Genomic DNA, 15806 nt, shown 5'->3' with positions numbered 1-15806 from the left:
TTAAACTAAGGTGGGTGTTAGCTTGGCTAACACCCCTCCGATGCTTAAGTCAGTAATTGGTCCAAAAGAGTAAATAATATCAAACATATTAAAAGAGATAGAATTTGTTAGGGGAGGATTTTCTAATAACCCGTGATCCTTACTTGTTATTCTAACAATGATCCTTATTTCTGTGACAGATAGTGATCCTCAGAAGAGCTTCAGGATCAGGATCATGGATCACCTTAAGGATCCTCATACTAACGATTGTTTGTTTGAATTTCGTATTGTTTTGCAGGAGTAACAAGCTTGACCTGGTCTTGGCAACGTTGCTATGGAATATTCCACGGGTATTTCGCACACGTTTGACTAGAATGGACGTTGTGGAGAACGTGGGAGCATGACACAAAAGTCGGATAGTTTGTTAGCATAGTTAACTTCTATTTTTAAAGGGGCAACGAATTAGTAATTAGAACACTTAGCCATTTTCAGCTACACACATTCTCGTACAACTGCACTCTTGAAGCATTCGGCAAACACTTAACAGTTTTAACACACTTTTACACATTTCACCATAGTGATCCTTGTACCTAGCTCGTTACTATCCGAAGTTGTAAACATTTGTTGATTAATTTGAGCTTGGTGATCGGTAGTTTCCATCACCCGAGGTTTTTTTATGCCGGAGGTCATTCATTGATCAAGGGCTTTTTCCTCGTATAAATCCTTGTGTCGTTTGTGCAATTTACATTGAAGTGATCCTTATCATTGTTCCTCATTTCAAGCATCATACCCCATAACTAAGAGTCTGGTTGCATTATCCTCATCAGATTTTTGACCAAAACAGTTTGGCGCCCACCGTGGGGCAATTGGTGCTTCATTCCTAAGAAGTTTTTCTGTTGGTGATCATTCCGGTTCATTGCATACAAGTACATGGCTTTATCATTGAAGAATACCTCTACTGCAATGTCTGCGGTCAATTCATCTCAGGGCATTCCACCTTTGCCTCCACCACCTGCTGGATCTCAGGAAAATGCTGAGAAGAAACCAACTCCCATTTTCTCCAAACCTCCAACTTCTTCTGCTTCTTACACTCCTACTACTAGTGACATGTTTACTTTGATTTTGCAGATGAAGGATCATATACTGCAACAGGATAAGACCAATGAAAGGATTCTCAAAGAAATCGGAGATCTCAAGAAACAAAAGAAAACGGCAGAGGATCATTCCCCATTGGTGCCCAGATCCTTGAATTTTGATACTCCGGTGATTACTTCTCAGCCATCAGTGGTTCCAGATGTTCAATATGTGGGTGGACCAAAGGGAGTGCACTACGGATCAACAACAGTGACTCAGGCATCAGGTTCATATTTCCAGCCAACAGGATCTTATCCTCAGCATATGGGATCCCTCATGAGTTCAGGAGGATACTCAGGAGCGCAGCAGGTTCAAGGATCCTCCTTTGTTCCAGGATCATCCCAGGTTCAAGGATCCTCCTTTGTTCCAGGATCATCCCAGGTTCAAGGATCCTCCTTTGTTCCAGGATCATCCCAGGTTCAAGGATCTTCCTTTGTTCCAGGATCATTCCAGGTTCAAGGATCCTCCTTTGTTCCAGGATCATCCCAGGTTCAAGGATCCTCCTTTGTTCCAGGATCATCCCAGGTTCAAGGATCCTCCTTTGTTCCAGGATCATCCCAGTTTCAAGGATCCTTCCAAATGCCAGGATCCTTAAGGAGTTTGCAAACAGGAAGTCCAGATGTCCATCAGGGAGATTTTATTCCGATGCAGACCATTGCTTCTACTGGTCCTTCGGTCATTCCAGAGTCTCAACAATATGGGTTCACATCCGGTGTTCCTAATTTGAACCCGGTGGGAGGTAACACTCTTAATAATTCTCTTACCACTAACCATGGATTCATGCAGGATACAGGTATCAACCATGCCATGGCCAGAGAGTTGCAAAAGTTGAAGGATATGATATCAAGTGTTCCAGGAGTGGTCAAACCTATCCCAGAGATTGCAGATGGAAGCCATAAGATATCTCGTTTTGCACCACCAATTTGTGATACTGAGATACCCAAAAGGTTCCATGTGCCAACCATGAAGCTGTATGATGGTTCGACGGATCCTGAAGAGCACATAGCACAATACAGGGAAAGGATGGAGATCAATCCAATCCCAGAAAGGTTAAAGGAAGCATGCATGTGCAAGGGATTCGGATCCACTCTTACTGGATCAGCTCTCAAATGGCTGCTAAATCTTCCCCCCTACTCTATTACCTCATTTGCTAATCTAGTTAACCTATTTAATAATCAGTTTTCTTGTAGTAGAAAATTTGAACGATTAACTAGTGATCTATATAGGATAACCCAGGGTCATAATGAATCATTAAGGGATTACATTACCAAATTTAGTAAAGAATCCTTAGACATTCCCAACCTGGATATAGCCACGGCTGTTGAGGCCTTCAAAATGGGATTGCTTAGGGATTCATTGTTCTATGATGATCTTGTTATGACACCATGCAGGAACCTAGATGAGGTGAGAACCCGGGCACTCAGGTTCATCCAGCTAGAGGATGATAAGAGGATCCAGGAAAGATTAGCAGGATCCTCAAAACAAGAGAAGCAAGGATCCTCGTTCAAGAACAACAAGTTCAGATCCTATATCAGATCTGATAACCAGAACGTGCATGCTGTTGATCAGGAAGAGGATGATGAGGATTATCCTCCAATTTCTGAATATTGTTTTTCTGTTGATAACAATGAACTAATCCTTGCGATGCAGAATCAAGGTGACAAAGCTAGATGGCCCAGGAAAAATGACAGACCAGCTGCAACCAAAGATAAATCAAAGTGGTGTGCATACCATGAAGATTTTGGTCATATCACAGAAGAATGCATTGCACTAAGAAAGGAAACTGGATACTTGTTGAGCAAGGGGCATCTAAAAGAATTGTTGGGTAGAAAAAAGTCAAGGACTCAGGATCCTGAAAGGATCCCTGAGAAAGCTTCGGCCCCTCCAGCAGATGCACAAGTAATAAACTTTATTTCTGGAGGATCAAACATTTGTGGCACATCCTTCTCAGCAGCTAAAAGGCATGCAAAGGAAACCAAAATGGATAGTGGAGAAAGACCCAGTCGAACATCAAGTGTTTCCGAAGGAAAAGTCATAACCTTTGATGAGGATGATCGTGTTGATATCCAGGATCCTCATCACGATAGTTTAGTTATTACTCTTTTCATTTCTAACCATTTTGTCCGCAGGATCCTTATAGACGGAGGAAGCTCAGTGAACATTATCCAGCTTGATGTTCTAAAGAAGACGGGTATTCCTGAATCAGATACCATACCAAGATCCTCCGTGCTAGTGGGATTCAGTGGCGAAACTAAGAATACCCTGGGGGACATTAAACTCCCAATATACATCGAAGGCCTACATTCTTATCAAGAATTTTGTGTTATTAACTGTTTATCTTGTTGTAATGTTATCCTTGGCAGGCCCTGGATACACGATATGAAGGCAGTCCCATCTACCTACCGTCAATGTGTGAAGCTCCCTAGTCCTTGGGGAATAGTAAAGATTGATAGTGATCAGCAGGAGGCTAAGAACTGCTACACTTCATCAATGAAACTAGCCTCGAAGCCAAGGGAGCAATAGCAATCAAAGTATCCTCCAAGGGATGTCTTGGAGGCAAGAGAGCAGGATGTGGTAGAAATCCTCGTGGATCCTGATGATCCTGAATCCAAAATCTATACCGGATCAGGGATCCTTGGCAAGATGAAAGAAGACCTCATGTCCTTCCTCAAAAGGAGGAAAACTACCTTTGCATGGAAGCATGAGGATATGACAGGTATATCTAAGGATATTCTCACTCATAAACTTGGCATTGACAGGTCATTCAAACCAATCCATCAAAAAAGGAGGAAGTTTGCACCGGAAAGAAATGCCATTATCCAGGAAGAGGTAGAGAAATTGCTCCGGGCAGGTATGATTAGAGAGATCAAGTATCTAAGATGGTTGGCCAATGTGGTTGTTGTTCAAAAGAAAAATGGAAAGTGGAGGGTATGTGTCTATTTCACAGATTTAAATAAGGCATGTCCCAAGGATCCTTTCCCATTACCCCACATTGACTCCATGGTGGATGCAACGGCAGGTCATGAACTGTTGACTTTTATGGATGCTTCATTTGGATTTCAACAAATTCAGATGGAACCATCTGATCAAGAGGATACGGCCTTTATGACTCCAACCGGTATATATTGTTATATTGCTACGCCGTTTGGATTAAGGAATGCAGGTGCAACATATCAAAGGCTGGTGAATATGATGTTCAAGGATCAGATTGGACAAACTATGGAGGTTTACATAGATGATATGGTGGTAAAATCCGTAAAAGCTGAGGATCACCTAAGGGACTTGGAGGAAGCATTCGATATCCTTGACAAATATAACATGAAACTTAATCCTTCAAAATGTCACTTTGGTGTTAAAGCAGGTAAATTCTTAGGATACATGGTGACCAAGAGAGGCATTGAAGCTAGCCCAGAACAAATCAAAGCCTTAGTGAATAACAAATCTCCTGCCAATGCTAAGGATATCTAGAGGCTAACAGGCAGGATAACAGCTTTGAACAGATTTATATCCAAATCCTCAGAGAAGTGCAAAGAATTCTATGATATCCTAAGGAAGAACAAGAAATTTGAGTGGACTGAGAAGCATGAAAATGCCTTAAGAGCTCTCAAAGATTACCTATCCTCAGCCCCGGCCTTGATGAAACCAGAAAAAGGCGATGTGCTATCCTTATTATTTTGGTCAAAAATCACACAAGGATAATGCAACCAAACTTTATGTAAATGGGGTATGATGCTTGGTTTGTAGAAAAAGTAAAGGATCACTTCAATGTGAAATATGCAAAGACACAATGATTTATACGAGGAAAAAGCCCTTGATCAATGTATGATCTCCGGCATAAAAAACCTCGGGTGATGGCAACTACCGATCACCAAACTTCAATATAAGAAAAATGGTTACAACTTTGGATGATAATGAGCTGAGTACAAGGATCACTATAGTTTCGAGTGTCTAAGCGTGTGAGAGTTGCGTTGTGTGTCCTTCCGAATGAGGAAGAGTGTTATATATACAAGTGTAGGTGACCTATTTTAGGTAAAAAGACTAATAATCAGCTCATTACCCCTTTAGAAATAAAAGTAAATCTAGCCTAAATTATCGCCCTTAAATCATGCCATGTTTCCATATCCTTCACAACGTCCATCTCCGATTAAGCACATGCCATAGTTGTAAAGACGTGTCCTTTAATTGAGATGCTTAAGAGCGGATCCTGCTAGATGTCCTGCAAAACAACATTAAATTCAACGAAAGCAACTGTTAGCATGAGGATCCTATGATGGTCCGTGATCCTGATCCTGGAACTCTGCTGAGGATCACTATCTGTCAAAGAAACAAGGATCACTGGTTAGGATCACATGTGAGGATCATGTATTGTAAAAATCCAGCCCTAACAATTGCCCCCAAAATATAAGGAGTTCATTGTAAATTAACGAGTTATATTTTGCTTTGATCTTATCTGCAACGAACAATTCGGATAACTAGCCGTTAATTTCGAACTAGCCGTTGCAACCTTTACGTCATTGAGGTGACATCCCTGCAAATCATGATTATAAATAGGAGATAGGGTTAGGATCAATCTTCATTTAAATTCAAGATATTCTCCCTTTATAATCTCTACCGAAGATTAATCAGGTATTCTCTTCTCTTTCTTCCCTCTCTTGCTCTGTTTTTCTGCTTTTATCCTGCCAAGAGTATGTTGCTTCGAAATTCTCCTCACAAGGATCACAAGAAGATCAGTCCCTTGAAAAGCCAAGGGATCGTCAAAGACTCTCCTACAGAGAGGTGCTGTTTTACTGATGCTCATGTTGATAGGATCCGTCACTGTTTTCCGGCGGATACCGTCTTCAAGTCTTTTACTCCCACCGCTCTGAGTGACTTCGTTTCCGACGCCTGGGTGGCCTTTCCTGCAACTCCGTTTACCATAGGATATTCATATCCTTTTCCAGCTTTCACCCAGTCCTTCTTTTCTCTGACCGGTATGTCCTACATCCAGGCCATGCCGATGATCTGGAGGCTTCTGTGTACCCTTGAGAGGATCATCGAGCAGGAGGGGATTGACTTAGGGATGCCGGAGCTGGCCGAGTTATATGATCTTACCACATTTGGTTCCTGTCGATACTTGTTGAAACGGAAAGCTGGAGAGGATCACCCTGTTTTTAAGGTCACAAAAAATGATACCAACTGGAAGCGACGATTTTTCTTTGTTAGGAGAGATACCATCCCTAACGGGGAGGATCTGCCCAAGGAGTGGGCTACTCATGGTAGGATAGAGGATCCTGAAAGGATCGCCATCAAACTTGTCTCTTATGATGAGGATCACTAATGTCTTTTTTGTCTCTTGTGTTTTTTCAGCTATATCCGTTACTCATCTCAAGTTAACTCCTGCTGCAAGAGAGAGAGTTTTAGCTTTCAAGAAGCTTGATCCTGAGACCGGAAGTTTTCAAGTCACCATCCAAGATTCACAAGAAGTATCCTCCGCATCTGCCACAATGTCAAGTAAGTATCCTTACCAAAAAGTAAGTTCTATGCAAAAATATTAAATTAGTTAGGAGACTTATCTTGTTTTGATTGTGTAGGTGCTGGGAAATCTGCTAAATCCGCCAAGTCTGCCTCCTTGTTTGGGATTGATGATCTTGCCAACGTCAAGTCTTCGAAGAAGAAGACTCCTGCTGCTAGTCCCTCTGCTTCAGCCCCTAAATTACCCATTAGGGGTAAGGGAAAGAAGAGGAAGGCTCCAGAGGATCTTCAAGGATTTCCTCTGCTCCGCCAACAGTTTCTCGACTATGTCAATGAGGTAAGGATCATTGCCCCTGTCGGTTATCCTGATGGTATTGAGGATCACCTGTGTCTGACGTCATATCCTGTTTTTCTTGCAGAGATTTACCGAAATAGAGACTTATGTTAATCACGTTGAAGATCAAGACCGCCAGATTGCCGACCTTCAACAGATGGGTGTGCTGAAGGATCTCAAGATAGCTGATCTTGAGAAGGAGCTCCGGGCTACCAAGGATAAAGCTGTCAAAGCACTGATCAGCTTTGACTACGAGAAGCGTGACATCACCCAGGATGCTAAGGTCTCTGCTGCGATAACTATGTATAAGATCCAGCTGCATATGGCTGCGGAGGCTCAGGATCCTTCCTTTGACAAAGGCACATGGGACGTGGAAGGTTGGAAGGCAAGGCTAGCAGAGTTGGAGGATGACGATGATGCTGAGGATATCCCAATGCTGGAGGGTGGTGATGCTGGCAAGGATCAGGGTGGAGAAGCTAGTGGAGCCTGTTTTGGTCAAAAATCACACAAGGATAATGTAACCAAACTTTATGAAAACGGGGTATGATGCTTGGTTAATTATGAAAGTAAAGGATCACTTTTGTGATAAAGATGCAAAGACACGATGATTTATACGAGGAAAAAGCCCTTGATCAATGAATGATCTCCGGCATAAAAAACCTCGGGTGATGGCAACTACCGATCACCAACTTCAATATAACAAAAATATGATTACAACTTTGGATGATAATGAGCTGAGTACAAGGATCACTATTGCTTTTGGTGTCTAAGTGTGTGAGAGTTGTGTCGTATGTCGTGTGTGTTCTTCCGAATGAGGAAGAGTGGTATTTATACGTGTGTAGGTGACCTATTTTAGGTAGCTAAACTAATATTCAGCTCATTACCCTTTTAGAAATAAAGATAATCTAGCCTAAATTGCTGCCCATGAATCAAGCCATGTTTCCATATCCTGTGCAACGTCTATCTCTGATTTAGCTCTTGCCATATTTGTGAAGACGCGTCCCTGGATCATGGTCTTTAGAGCATATCCTGCTAGATGTTCCTGCAAAACAATATTGTATTAAGCGGAAGTGGCCGTTAGTACGAGGATCACCATAATGTCCCATGATCCTGATCCTGAAGTTCTGCTGAGGATCACTGTCTGCCAAAGAAACAAGGATCACTGGTTAGGATCATGTGTAAGGATCACCTATAAAAATCCAGCCCTAACAATTGCCCCCAAAATATAAGGAGTTAATTGTAAATAGACGAGTTATATTTTGTTTCGATCTTATCTCTAACGGGCGACTCCAAGAAACTAGCCGTTATGCTCGGACTAGCCGTTGTGATCATTACGTCAGAGATGTGACAATCCTGCAGATCATGATTATAAATAGGAGATAGGGTGAGGATCAGTTTGTATTTAAATTCGAGATACACTCCCCTTATATTCTGCACCGAAGGTTGTTCAGGTATCCTCTTCTTCTCTCTTTCCCTTCTTCCTTTTCTTTGCTCTGTTTTTTCTACTCCGTCTCTGTTTCTATTCCGTCACAAAACATGTTGCTCCGGAATTCTCCACACAAGGATTCCAAGAAGGATAGTCCCTTAAAAAGCCAGGGGATTATCAAGGATTCTCCTACGGAGAGGTGTTGCTTTAGTGATGCCCACGTAGACAAAATTCGTCACTGCTTTCCGGCGAATGCCGTTTTTAAATCCTTTGATCCTACTGCTTTGAGTGACTATATCTCGGATGTCTGGGTGGCTTTTCCTGCTACCCCGTTTGCTATAGGGTACTCGTATCCTTTTCCAGACTTTACCCAGTCTTTCTTTTCCTTAACCGGCATCTCTTACGTCCAAGCTATGCCGATGATCTGGAGGGTTCTTTATACCTTCGAGAAGATCATCGAGCAGGAAGGGATTGATCTGGGGATGGCGGAGTTAGCTGAGTTTTACGATCTCACCACCTTCGGTTCTCACCGATATTTGTTGAAACGGAAAGCTGGGGAGGATCACCCAATCTTCAAAGTTACTAAGAATGATACCAACTGGAAACGTCGGTTTTTCTTTGTTAAGAGGGATTCAATCCCGGATGGGAAGGATTTGCCCAAGGAATGGGCCACTCATGGTAGGGTAGAGGATCCTCGAAGGATCACTATCAGTCCTGTCTCATATGATGAGGATCACTGATGTCTTTTTTCCTTTGTCTTTTATGCAGCTATTTCCATTGCTCGTCTGAAATTAACCCCTGCTGCAAAAGAGAGAGTGTTAGCTTTTAAAAAGCTTGATCCTGAAGTTAGAAGCTTCCAAATCACTATCCAAGATTCTCAAGAGATATCCTCTGCATCTGCCACAATGTCAAGTAAGTATAAAAAGTAAGTTTTATGTAAAAGTATTTAATTTAACAAGGGAACTTATCTTGTTTTTGAATTGTGTAGGTGCTGGAAAATCTGCCAGGTCTGTCAAATCTGCCTCTAAATTTGGGTTAAGTGATCTTGCCAATGTTACGTCTTCAAAGAAGAAGGAGGCTCCTGCTGCCAGTCCTTCAGCATCAGCTCCCAAAGCATCTATCCGGGGCAAGGGAAAAAAGAGGAAGACCACTGAAGATCTACAAGGATTTCCCCTACTCCGTCAGCAATTCCTTGATTATGTGAATGAGGTAAGGATCACTGGCCCTGTAGGTTATCCGCCTAGCGTATCCTGCTTTTCTTGAGGATCATATGATCTTATGCTTATCTTTTTCTTCTCCTGTTGCAGAAACTTGCCGAGATTGAGACCTATCTTGGCCATGTTGAGGACCAAGAGAGCCAGATTGCTGACCTTCAACAAATGGGCGTGCTTAAGGATCTCAAGATAGGAGATCTTGAGAAGGAACTCCGGGTCATGAAGGCTGAGGCTGCTCAGAGGTTGATTGATATGGATAACGAGAAGCAGGAGATCACCCAAGATGCTAAGGTCTCCGCGGCAATTGCTATGTATAAGATACAACTTCAGATGGCCGAGGAGGCTCAGGATCCTACCTTTGACAAAAGCTCGTGGGATGTTGAAGGTTGGAAGGCAAGGCTTGCAGACCTGGAGGATGAGGATGAGGCTGAGGAGATCCCCATGCTAGAGGGTGGTGATGCTGAGAAGGATGAAGGTGGAGATGCTGGTGGTGATGAAGCAGCGAAGGTGTAGGCTGCATGATTGGGCAATGATGGAAACTTCTAGACATAGCCGGAGCCCAATTTTTTAGGATTGGTAGTGGTTTTTTGTGGTAGTGGTGTTTGTGAACAATTATGGTTTGTAATTTCTGAACAATAGTTTTTTAGGGTTAAGGATCCTGGATCCTTTGAACAATGGGTAGGATTGCAAAAGGTGGAGGGATCCTCTGTTTGGGGGATGAAGCCTTTGTGATCCTGCCGCTTTTACTTTCCTGCATAATGCTAAGACCGCATAGACAATGGACACCCTTTGCCAACCCATGTGGACGGGCCACGTTTTGCTGGTAGAAATGTGGGTTGGCAATTTTGACAACTTTTTTGAAAGGGTTAATGATCCTTTTGTTTAATAATATAACTTAACTTTTCTGGCTTATCTCGTGTTGTTATTCTTATCTTATTGTTTCTTAGTTGTCTTTGTAATATATTTGCAAGAGTTGAAAATATATTTAATAAACTTAGGATATGATCCTAGATCAAATATCCTGATATTGAAAATATTCAAAGTATTTTAGTTCAAGGATCATAGGTTTGGTTGTCAAAGTATAAGGGTCGGTTAGGATAATGAATATAATCAAAATAGTCAAGGATCATACCTGAGGATCCTAGTCAGGGTCCTATCCTTATGTGTTTTACCTTTGACAAACCTGAAAAACGAAGCACAACTTGGGACTAAGCCAATGTAAGAAGTAAATTAGTAACTGGGGTCATGCCCAAAGGATAACTGAGAATGATCCCAGAGGATCACTGGGGACAAGCCCAAAGGATAACTGGGGACAAGCCCAAAGGATAACTGGGGACAAGCCCAAAGGATCGTATGTAAACTGGAGTATGGCCCTTTCTGGCAACTATCCAAACTTAGTGACATGAAAATGTCAAAACCTTAGCTAACGTGAAAACGTTAGAAACCTTAGGAACGGATGTATGGTGCGTCCACCATTATACGTAGGATCCTAAATATAGCCAGTACGATGAGGTTGTCAGCCCCGAAAGTGGGTACTGGTCCCAAAGACGTGAACTATACCAGGATCATCGTGCGCTGCTGGCGGAAACTGGGGATAATCCCAAGGATAACTGGGGTTGGACCCAAGGATCTGTGGTGCTTTTTGGAGATCTTTGACGATTTGCTGAAGATACCTGAACTATCATAACTCAAATGGTTTGTGAGTAGAGGATGAAGGATACATGATCCTTATCCTTAGGTAAAAAGTAAGAAAATGCAATAGTTTTAGGATAAGCATATTACCAGGGTAAGGATCACCGATATCTTCGGGATCCTTCAAGGATACTTCTATGTAAGGATCACATGCAGGAAGGATCATGTTCACATGAAATATTTCTTTAAGTGAACAGCATTCCAGGCTCTTGGTAACAAGTTTCCCTCCATGGTTAGCAACCTGTATGCCCCCTTTCCTGCTTCAGCTTCAATCAAGTAGGGACCTTCCCATTTTGGTGCTAGCTTCCCGTCAGCAGGATTGATAGTATTTTGAAATGCTTTTCTTAACACCATATCTCCGACTTGGAACTTCCTTATCCTGACATTCTTGTTGTAGGCACCAGCCATCCTTTGTTGGTAGCTTGCCATCCTTATCCTAGCTAGATCCCTGTTTTCCTCAATAGTATCCAAATCCTGAGTTAGGATTGTAGTATTTTCTTCAGGATCACGAGCACTTGTTCTAGCAGTTGGGATCACCATCTCTGTTGGGATCACTGCTTCTGCCCCAAATACTAAAGAGAAGGGTGTTTGACCGGTGGCATTCTTGGGAGTTGTCCTATCAGCCCATAGCACATAAGGTAACTCTTCTGCCCATTTCCCTTTCTTGGATCCTAGCCTCTTCTTCAGATTGTTGATGATGATCTTGTTGGATGATTCTGCTTGACCATTGGCTTGTGGGTGAACTGGTGTTGATGTGATCATCTTGATTCCCCAATTGTTACAAAAGTTAGTGGTTCTGCTTCCAATGAATTGGGAACCATTATCACATACAATTTCAGAGGGAATGCCAAATCTAGTTATAATATTTCTTTTGATAAAGGATATAACTTCTTTTTCTCTGACTTGAGCAAAGGCTTCAGCTTCTATCCATTTAGAGAAGTAGTCAGTCATGGCAAGCATAAATACTTTTCCACCGGGTGCTTTAGGGAGCTTGCCAACTATATCCATCCCCCATCTCATGAATGGCCAAGAGGATGGTATGGGGTGTAGTAATTCAGCTGGTTGGTGAAGGATATTGCTATGTCTTTGGCAAGGATCACACCTCTTAGCATACTCTATAGCATCCCTTTTCATGGTTGGCCAGTAGTATCCTGTTCTAAGGATCCTTGAGAATAATGCCCTGCCCCCAGTGTGGTTTCCACAATCTCCTTCATGGAAGTCCCTCAACACTTCTTTAATTTCAGGATCCTCAATACATCTTAAATATGGTCCTGCAAGGGATCGTTTATATAGCACATTATTCAAGATTGTGAATTGAGATACCTTGATCCTGAAAGCTCTAGGATTTTCTCCCATTGGAATCTCTCCGTTTTGCAAGTATTTCATTATTGGTGGGATCCATGATCCTGAATAAGGTTGAGCTTCTTCACTAGGGATTACTGCAGTATCCTCTACTATTTCCATGGCCACCTGATTTTCAATAGCAGGAGCCAGGATATGGATGATAGGGATACTTGTATCTTCTGGAATCTTCAAGGATGATCCTAGGTTGGCCAATGCATCAGCCCCTGTGTTCTCCTCCCTTGGTACCTGTGTCAAGCTGAAAGAAACAAAAGAGAGTGCCAATTCTTTGACTATCTCTAAATATTTGGTTAGTTTTTCACCTTTAACAGCATAGGATCCGTTAAAGTGATTAGTGATCAATAATGAATCTACATATACGTTAAGATACTTTACCCCCATATCCTTAGCGATTTGTAAGCCAGCGATTAGGGCTTCATACTCAGCCTCATTGTTAGTCGCTTGGAACTCACAGGCTATGGAGTGGGGTATTATGTCCCCCTGTGGCGATTTTAGTAGGATCCCTAGCCCTGTGCCTTTGATATTTGAGGATCCGTCAGTGTGTAGGATCCAAGGATCCTTGGTCTCATCCAGCTGCTGGACCTCCAATTCTGCTTCCTTTTGTAGATCACTACTGAAATCAGCCACAAAGTCAGCTAACGCTTGAGATTTAATGGCTGTTCTTGGTTCGTATCTTATATCATGGGCACTAAGCTTTACTGCCCACTTAGCCATTCTCCCTGACATATCTGGTTTCCTGAGGACATTCTTAATTGGAAAATTAGTTCTAACAACAATAGTATGGGTTTCAAAATAATGTCTTAACTTAGTCGATGCCATGATTAAGGCAAGGATAAGTTTTTCGAGGTGTGAGTACCTGGATTCGGCATCAAGTAGACTTTTACTTACATAGTAGATAGGATATTGTGTACCTTCGTGATCCTTAACAAGGACAGCACTTACAGTGGTTGAGGATACCGCCAGATATAAGGATAACACATCTCCTTTTTCCGGTTTTGCTAATGCTGGTGCTGAGGACATATACTCTTTTAGGGCTTGTAAAGCATTCTCATGCTTCTCAGTCCATTCGAACTTCTTATTCTTCCTTAGGATATCGTAAAATTCTCTGCATTTCTCTGAGGATTTCGATATGAACCTGTTTAAAGCTGCTATCCTGCCTGTCAGTCTTTGAACATCCTTGGCATTGGCAGGAGATTTGATATTTATTAATGCTTTGATTTGTTCCGGGCTTGCTTTAATGCCCCTCTGGGTTACCATGTATCCTAAGAACTTTCCTGCCTTAACACCAAAATGGCATTTTGAAGGATTAAGTTTCATGTTGTAACTATCAAGGATATCGAATGCTTCTTCCAAGTCCCTTAGGTGATCCTCAGCTTTCTTTGACTTGACCACCATATCATCTATGTACACCTCCATAGTTTTTCCAATTTGATCTTTGAACATCATATTTACCAGCCTTTGATATGTTGCACCTGCATTTCTTAGTCCAAAAGGCATGGCAATATAACAATATAAACCGGTTGGGGTCATAAAGGCTGTATCCTCTTGGTCAGATGGTTCCATCTGGATTTGTTGGAACCCAGATGATGCATCCATAAAGGTCAACAGTTCATGCCCCGCTGTTGCATCCACCATGGAGTCAATGTGGGGTAATGGGAAAGGATCCTTGGGACATGCCTTGTTCAGATCAGTGAAGTCGACACATACCCTCCACTTTCCGTTTTTCTTTTGGACAACAACCACATTGGCTAACCATTTTGGATACTTTACCTCTCTGATCATACCTGCTCGAAGTAGTCTCTCTACTTCTTCTTGTATAATGGCATTCCTTTCTGGTGCAAACTTCCTCCTTTTTTGATGGATTGGTTTGATAGACTTGTCAATGCCAAGTTTGTGAGTAATAATATCCTTAGATATACCTGTCATATCTTCATGTTTCCAAGCAAAGGTAGATTTTCTTCTTTTGAGGAAGGATATCATGTCTTCTTTCATCTTGCCAAGGATCCCTGACCCGATATAGATTTTTGATTCAGGATCACTAGGATCCAAGAGGATTTCATCTACATCTTGTTCCCTTGCCTCCAAGACATTCCTTGGAGGATACTGTAATTGCTATTGCTCCCTGGGCTTCGAGGTTGGCTTCATGGATGAGGTATAGCAATCCTTAGCCTCTTGCTGATCACTGTCGATTTTGATTATCCCCCATGGGCTAGGGAGCTTCACACATTGATGGTAGGTAGATGGAACTGCTTTCATGTCATGTATCCAAGGCCTGCCAAGGATAACGTTGCAACAAGATAAACAGTCAATCACACAAAATTTTTGGTAATTATGTAATCCTTCCACGTAGATTGGGAGTTTGATGTCCCCAGAGTTTTCTTCGTTTCCCCACTGAATCCTACAAGCACGGAGGATCTTGGTGTGATGTCTGATTCTGGGATTCCCATCTTCTTCAAGACATCAAACTGGATAATGTTCACTGAGCTCCCTCCGTCAATAAGGATCCTGCGGACAAAATGGTTAGAGATAAAGAGAGTGATAACTAAACTATCATGGTGAGGATCCTGAATGTTAATGCGATCATCCTCATCAAATGTTATCATCTTCCCTTTTGAGATACTTGAGGTTCTAATAGGCCTTTCTCCATTATCCATTTTTGATTCTTTTGCATGTCTTTTGGCCGCTGAAAAGGATGTACCACAGATGTCTGATCCTCCGGATATAAAGTTAATCACTTGTGCGTTTGCCGGAGGTGCTGGAGCCTTTTCAGGGATCCTTTCAGGATCCTGGGTCCTTTGCTTTTTTCTCCCCAACAATTCTTTTAGATGCCCCTTGCTTAGCAGGTATCCAATTTCTTTTCTTAAGGCTATGCAATCTTCAGTCAGATGCCCGAAATCCTCATGGTATGCACACCATTTGGACTTATCTTTAGTCCCGGATGGTTTATCATTCTTCCTGGGCCATCTGGCTTTTTCACCTAGATTCTGCATTGCAAGGATCAGTTCATGATTATCAACGGAGAAACAATATTCTGAGATTGGAGGATAATCTTCATCATCCTCTTCCTGGTCTACAGCATGCACATTCTTGTTCTCGTTTCTATGGTAGGATTTGAACTTGTTGCTTTTGAAGGAGGATCCTTGCTTATCTTGTTTTGAGGATCCTACTTGTCTTTCCTGGATCCTCTTGTCATCCTCTAGCCGGATAAACCTGA

Source organism: Helianthus annuus, chromosome 10 (assembly GCF_002127325.2).
Source record: "Helianthus annuus cultivar XRQ/B chromosome 10, HanXRQr2.0-SUNRISE, whole genome shotgun sequence".
Lineage (NCBI taxonomy): Eukaryota > Viridiplantae > Streptophyta > Magnoliopsida > Asterales > Asteraceae > Helianthus > Helianthus annuus.
The sequence above is the reverse complement of the archived record's forward strand: the minus strand, read 5'-3'. Positions refer to the sequence as shown.